At 39.8% G+C, this 8075-nt stretch overlaps 1 pseudogene; it reads right to left on the bottom strand.

The window, feature by feature from the left end:
* Positions 1 to 5741: 5741 nt before the first annotated feature.
* On the bottom strand, positions 5742 to 7489 carry LOC143436578 (protein LSM14 homolog A pseudogene; annotated as a pseudogene).
* Positions 7490 to 8075: the final 586 nt, after the last annotated feature.

Genomic DNA, 8075 nt, shown 5'->3' with positions numbered 1-8075 from the left:
ATAGTTTCACTACTTAGTAAACATAGAAATTTCCATATTATTCAATACATTTTAATTACCAAATTTTTTAATTAAATTCATTTGTTGAATTTTAATTTGCAAGCTATTGTTTTGAAGAAGGAAAGTTAATATCACAATAAATTAATAAATAATTGTAATTGAAATCATTAATTCAAAAACTCATCAAATGTATTTATTATGGGCCAACTAAGAGCAATTAATTTTGGTTAAGTTCACTGTTAGTTCTTAAGGGGAGGCTATGTTTCCTCTTTGAGAACATTTTGCACTGTCTGCAGATTTTCTTGGCTGCCTGTTAAATTGCCTATACTTTCTGAGGAAAGACAATTTCTCCTGGAAGATCTTGCTTGGCACCTTTCTTAACTAACATTGTTCTCTTTGTTCTCATAGCAGCAGTGGTTGGCTGCAGAGGACCTTGAGAAAATCCAGCCTATCAACCTCCTATCATATGAAGGGTGGAGGGGCTCACCAGACTACATTCCTGCCTGAGAAATATTAATTGGGCTCAGTGGGTTATAAACAATAATAACAACAATGAAAGAAAATGTAAAGCTGGAGGGGGACTTAGGGAGTTAGTTCTGGAAGTTGTAGTGAAGAGAGTGATAGGTGAATACAATCTAAATATATTATAAACATGTATGAATATTTCAAAGAATAAATGCTGTATTTAAAAATAATCAAGACTCACCTGGAAAACATAAAGAAAGAAATTATAATATTGTAGATCAGATGGATTTTTAATAAAAATGAGTGGTACTGTGGATTGGAAGATGTGTGACAGGAGTCCCTAGCTCTACTTTCTACATGACCAGAGGTGTGAAGAAAGTGATTGCCAAAGGAAGTATCTTAGTAGGTATTCTATTGCTGTGAAGAGACACCATGACCACTTCTGCAAGGACATGTATGTTTGCTGACTATAAAATGTTTATTCTTTCAAAAAAATTAGTTGCTTTTTATACAGCTATACAAAGGTCTTAATGTTTATTTGACAATGGAATATAATGAAATTTTACAATTATATAAAAATGTTACCTTTGCCTAAGGAACAGTATCTACCTGTATGTACACTTGACAGACAAAATTCTCTACCATTCAGAACCCTAATTGTCGAAATATGCTCCCTCATATTATAGGATCATCAAAAAACCAAGAGAAACACACACACACACACACACACACACGTACACACACACAAATATACACACATACACAAAATTTTCTGTGGCTCAAAAGATAGTATCACAGCCTATCTGCAGGCAACTTGAAATAATTGCAGAAGAATTAATTAGTGATAAGAAATTATCCCTATCAGTGATGAAAAGTACTTAGCAATTCCATTTAGCTTACTTTACTTCAACTCTAAGCAAGGAATCACAAGCATCTGCTACTCCACATATACTTATGCTTTTCCAAGAAGAACGTGGTTGTATTGTAGTAGCAGTTGGAGCCAAACCAGTCTTCATCAGCATTCCTTCGCTGGTTTAAGTGTCGATTCTAGAGTCTCCTTTCCCTTTATTTACCATTTACAGGTTTCTATGTTTCTCACATTTATCTTCTTTTTTATTGAATATTTTATTTACACTTCAAATGTTATCCCTTTTCCCAGTTTCCCCTCCACACACCCCCATCCCATCACTCCTCTCCCTGCTTCTATGAAGGTGCTTCCCCACCCACCCACTTCTACCTCTCCACCTCGGCATTCCCCTACACTGTGACCTTCACAGGACCAATGGCCTGTCCTCCCATTAATGCCTGACAAGGCCATTTTCTGATATATATATATATATATATATATATATATATATATATATATATATACATATATATATGTATATATGCATATATATATGTATATATACACATATGTATATATACATATATGTATATGTATATATACATATGTGTATATATATATGTATATATATGCAGCTGGAGCCATAGGTCTCTCCATGTGTATTCTTTGGTTGGTGGTTTAGTCCCTGGGAGCTCTTGGAGGGGGGTTCTGATTAGTTGATATTATTGTTCTATCTATGGTGTAGCAAACCCTTTCAGCTCTTTTAGTCCTTTCCCTAACTCCTCCATTAAATACCTTGTGCTCAGTCCAATGGTTGGCTGCATGCATCTGCCCCTGGATTTGTCAGGCTCTGGCAGAGCCTCCCAAGAGACAGCTATATCAGACTCCTGTTAGCAAGCACTTCTTGCATACACAATAATGTCTGCATTTGGTGTCTGTATATGGAATAGAGCTCCAGGTAGGGTAGTCTCTGATGGCCTTTCCTTCAGTCTCTGCTCCACACTTTGTCCCTGTATTTCTTCCTGTGAGTATTTTGTTTCCCCTTCTAAGAAGGACTGAAGCATCCACACTTTGGTCCCCCTTCTTCTTGAGTTTCATATGGTCGGTGTATTGTATCATGGGTATTCCGAGCCTTTGGACTAATATCCATTTATCAGTAAGTACATACCATGTGTGCTCTTTTGTGTCTGAGTTACCTCACTCAGGATATTTTCTTGTTTCATCCATTTGCTGGTGAATTTCATGTAGTCATTGTTTTTAATAGCTGAGTAGTACTCCATTGTGTAAATGTGCCACATTTTTTGTATCCATTCCTCTGTTGAAGGGCATCTGGGTTCTTGCCAGCTTCTGGCTATTATAAATAAGGCTGCTATGAACATAGTGGAGCATGTGCCCTTGTTATATGTTGAAGCATCTTTTGGATATATGACCAAAAGTGGTATAGCTGGGTCCTCAGGTAATGCTATGTCCAATTTTCTAAAGAACTCCCAGACTGATTTCCAGAGTGGTTGTACCAGCTTGCAATCCCACCAACAATGGACTAGGGTTCCTCTTTCTTCACATCCTTGCCAGCATCTGCTGTCACCTCAGTTTTTGATCTTAGCCATTCTGACTGCTGTGAGATAGAATCTTGGGGTCATTTTGTTTTGCATTTCCCTGATAACTAAAGATGTTAAACATTTCTTTAGGTGTTTCTTGGCCATTCCATATTCCTTAGTTAAGAATTCTTTGTTTAGCCTTCCGGTCTGGGCCCGGGCACAGAGCAGATCTTGGGTGGCAGCTGTGCCCTCAATCTCACAGAACCCAGAGGAAGCAGGCCTCCCAGGAGCTCCAACCTGGGCAATATCTTAGGTAAGGAGACAGCAACACCTGCCCCAAACAGAAAGTAACTGGGACCCACTAGGACCCAGGAAGTCACTCCTGACCCATAGCACTGGTTCCTTCCTGTCTGTGCCTGAGCACTAAGCAGATCTTGGGCCCCAGATCTAACCCCAGTATTAACACCCACCCCCACACAGTTCTGATACAACCAAGATAATAGGAAAGACAGGCTCCAATCAGAGACAGGGCAGGTAGCACTAAGGAGATCCAGATGGCAAAAGGCAAGTGCAATAACATAAGCATCAGTAACCCAGGGTACTTGGCATCATTAGAACCTAGTTCTCTCACACAAGAAAGTCATGAATTCTCCACATCACTTAGCAAAGCAAGATTCAGATTTAAAATCACTTCTAATGATGGTGTTAGAGGACTTTAAGAAGGACATAAATAACACTCTCAAAGAATTTGAGGAGAACACAGGTAAATGGGTAGCAGCACTTAAAGAGGAAACACAAAAATCCCTTAAAGAATTACAAGAGAACACAACCAAACACGTGAAGGAGTTGAAGAAAACCATTCAGGACATTAAAATGGAAGTAAAAACAATAAAGAAATCACAAATGGAGACTACCCTGGAGATAGAAAACCTAGGAAAGAAGTCAGGAGTCATAGATGCAAGCATCACCAACAGAATACAAGAGATAGAAGAGAGAATCTCAGGTGCAGAAGATACCATAGAAAATATTGACATAACTGTCAAAGAAAACACAAAATGCAAAAAGTTCTTAACACAAAACATCCAGGAAATCCAGGACACAATGAGAAGACCAAACCTAAGGATAATAGGTATAGATGAGAGTAAAGATTCCCAACCTAAAGGGCCAATAAATATCTTCAACAAAATTATAGAAGAAAACTTCCCTAACTTAAAGAACAAGATGCCTATAAACATACAAGAAGCCTATAGAATGCCAAATGGACTAGATCAGAAAAGAAATACCTCCAGTCACATAGTAATCAAAACACCAAGTGCACAAAACAAGTGAGATGAATATTGTTACTCTCATAGGCATTGTGCCTATATAACACATTTAGGAATACAAGGCTTAGACCCAGTCCTTCTTTAATTTTTTAATTGATTTGAGATGGTTACCCTGTGAGTTAAGGGCCTATAGCAAATTCATGGCTTTGAGTTTATTGTTAGGGTCTTTTCTATATTTTATTTAGAAATAGCTGAGAGGAGTTAACAGACAACAGTCCAGATTACCTTACATGGATAGTTGGTTTTCAAAACTTCAGAAGTCCACAGAATTGACATTACAAACATTTCTGTATTAATGTTCATTTTCATTAGAGACCTGTCTGCTCCTGACAGCTTTATGTCTTGGATTCTAAGAAGAAACTGAGCATCTTTGGAGTTACTCCAGTTGTGGTGAGACAGCCACTAGGCAAGAATTGCCTCTTTCCATCTACAGACAAATTACTGTCCAGAAAAGGACACACTTGCAGAATACTCAACTGATTATATCTGCCTAGACAGAGTAATCAGCCCTTAATAATTCTGCATCACTAGGTCTGTCAGCTGATCCTGGGCCAGAAGGCTGAAGATCAGATGCTCCAACGTTTTGTAGTATAGGGACTGTCCAGGTGTTCAGCAGTCTCTATAAATTGGCTAAATTTTAGAAGCTATGCTTTGAGCTTCCCATAATTTTAGTTAACTCAGTCATTCTGTATTTCTGACAGGGTTGAAGACTTATAGTCTCATAGCCAATCCTGGCTATTTACTTTGAGAGAAAAGATTTGAGAGGATGGTTTTCAGCTGACATTCATTCTAAAGCGAAGGAAAAAGCCAGGTTCAGAACTAAGTGATTTAGTTAGGAAAGATGACAGAGGTTCTGGTTAGTCAACAAAATGATGGACTGGGTATTAGGTCTATCTTGTACATTACTGACACAAATTGGTATAATTATGCTCTTATTGTATTCTAAGAGAAAAGTTTTATTTTAACAGGAAGGGTGATATATAGGAGGAGCTAAGGTGGGAGGAGTAAAGAGAGGAAGAGAAGGAGTAAGGAGAGGAGGAGGAGCTAGGAGGAGGAGGAGGAGGAAGAGAGAGAGAGAGACAGAGACAGAGAGAGAGAGAGAGAGAGAGAGAGAGAGAGAGAGAGAGAGAGAAACATGGAGGTGGATGTTTGCGTGTCTCCACCAGTCAAAGATAATTGGTATATCTAAGTTGGGTATTGAGTTACACTTCTGATTGTATGGGCATCTTGTTATTGAGCATTACCAAACTTATAAATCCTTTGATCAACATTAAAAAAAAATTGTATAAAAGCAAAAAGGAGGAGGGGAGATGGGATGGGGGTTTTCTAGGGAGGGGAAATGGGAAAAGGGGATGGCATCTGAAATGTAAATAAAATATCCAAGAAAGAAAGAAAGAAAGAAAGAAAGAAAGAAAGAAAGAAAGAAAGGAAGGAAGGAAGGAAGGAAGAAAGTCTGTTTAGATCTGTACTCCATTTTTAATAAGGTTATTTGGTTCTCTGAAGTCTAACTTCTTGAGTTCTTTGTATATATTGGATATTAGCCCTGTTTATCTTTATTTAAGTTTGTTATGAAACTCTGTCTATTTCTTCCTTGTTAGATTGTGCATTTGCACTTTCAAAGTCAAAAGACTTTTTCAAATTTTATTGGACCATTTTGATGGATACCAAATTTCCCGCTGCCACTTCAATGACCCCCATGTCCTGTCTTGGAGTAGAAGGAACTCCTTGAACTAATTGTCAATTGGTATTATTTCTGAGTTGCCTGTTTTCTGCTCTGGCCTTGGGACTTTGTGTACTTTAACTTCCCTGTGCTCTTAGTTGTCTATTGCTTTCTGGCTGGTAGGTAGCAAAGGCCTGGCTGAAGCAGGGCTCCTTCTCCCAACAGGTGCTGCAGCAGATAAGTGGGCCAAGGTGGTATTACTGCTTGTACCATGGTTTAACTTTTTCTCAAAGGGTCTAACTGAGGACTTGATTGATCTCGGGCTAACTGTAGTTTAACAGATCTTGTGTCCTGTGTGAAGAACTGCCTGCACTGCTCTGGTATAAGGTACCACTATCTGATGCTTCTGTTCCAAACGATGTAAAGGAACTCCTAGCAACACCAACAACACCAAACTGCTGCCTAACTAATGTACCTGAATTGAACTGATCGTATGCTGGCATCTTGCCAAAAGGTCAGTAGGAACCTGTTGACTGGAATGGAGAAGATAAACCTAGTGAAGACTGAACAATAGTTGGTTCCTGTCGCAAAGAACACTGTGGTTTCAGTGGCTTACAGACAAGTGAGGTCTTTAATATTATTCCCCCGGAATATAATATATTCAAAGACTTCATCTGGAGGCAGTTTTGGATGCTCTGTTGGTCTGTCTGTTCTACTGAAGGATCAAACTTTGGCGAAGGCTGTTGAGAACTGCACTAGTCCCACGTTCGGGCACCAAAAAATGTCTAGGCCCGAGCAAAATGTTGAGGCCCGGGCTGCCCCGCGTTGGGTGGCCAAAAATGTTGCAGCCTAGGCTGCCCCACTTAGGGTGGCCAAAAAATGTTGGGGTCCGTACTGGCCCACGTTCGGGCTGCCAAAAATGTTTCAGGCCTCTCCACTCCACACTTGGCGGCCACTGTTTCCTGACCCAAGCTGCCGCTTCGGTCCTCGGGTCGGGGTTCAGCAAGAGAGAGAGTGAGGATGGACTCGAAGAATGGAGGGAGACCAGACAGAGTGTGATTCAATCCCGTTTATTCTTCAGTCTCTCTTCTTCTCTCCAAGTCCCAAGTCCTAAGTTCCTAGTCCCTAGTGCCTCCAAGTTCCAAGTTACTTCTTCCAAGTTCTCTCCCAAGTGCCTGCTACCTAATGCCTAATTCCTACTCCAAGTTGTACTCTCTGAAGTGTCTGATTCTTTCTCCTCTCTTCTGTCTGCCTCTCGCCTTTATAAGTCTCACTTCTAAGCCATGACTTTTGGTCACACCTTTAATCATGCCCTTAGGTCTTGTCTCTAAATCTGATTTCTACACTTCTAAGTCACACTCTTAAGTTACACACCTTTAATCTCACACACCTTTAATCTCACACACCCAAGGTATCTAAACCAAGATTATCGGTGTGTTCAGCTGTTGTAGGCTATTGTAATCCAAGTCTCATGTCAGGGTATATGGCTCAAGATGGCTGCAAAACTGATAGCCGCTTTCTGCTAAAAGTTGGCCCCACAGTTGGCTACTGTGGAGTTCTCAGGGTCGATGGTGTAGAAGATGCCCTCATAGCGGATCTCCGCCTTGGAGATGAGGCTGATCTTGCTGCCAATGTAAGGGGCATTCCCGCTCATAGAACTGCCTTTACCCACCACCTACACTCAGGCAGATCCCTTGCTGAGACTGCTGCTCCATACACCCACGAGCTCAATTGATCTGTGCCTCACAGTAGCAACCTGAGAACCAATTGTGGCAGTGGCTGATTATGCTCCACTGCCCTCTCCAAACCTCCAGCTCTCCGACTTTTTTTTTTTTTTTTTTTTTTTAATCTTGATGGACTTTTGTTTATATATTATAGCTTCAAGTTTTGTGTTTTTATGGGATTCCTGGATCTGTGAACATGTAAGGCTCTGCATCTATGTGTGTCTCTCTTTTTTTCTCTTTGTTTTGTCCTACTATGGTTTGTTTGGCTATGTTTTATCTTATTTTATTTTTAATTTTAGATGCATGTTTGTTTCCTAACAAGAGTCAGAGATAGCACTGATCCAGATGAGAGAGGGAGGGAGGTCTGTGGGAATGATCTGTGAGGAGTTGGGGGAGAGAAAAATCATAGTAGAGCTATATTGTATTAAAGACTATTTTTAATAAACAAAAATAGGAAAAGCTAAATAAAGTCAACTTAATACTTTATAAATCTGTATGGGCCTTTATATCAATTTC

Source organism: Arvicanthis niloticus, chromosome 23 (assembly GCF_011762505.2).
Source record: "Arvicanthis niloticus isolate mArvNil1 chromosome 23, mArvNil1.pat.X, whole genome shotgun sequence".
In the NCBI taxonomy this organism is placed as follows: domain Eukaryota; kingdom Metazoa; phylum Chordata; class Mammalia; order Rodentia; family Muridae; genus Arvicanthis; species Arvicanthis niloticus.
This window is presented reverse-complemented; position numbering and strand designations above follow the sequence as displayed.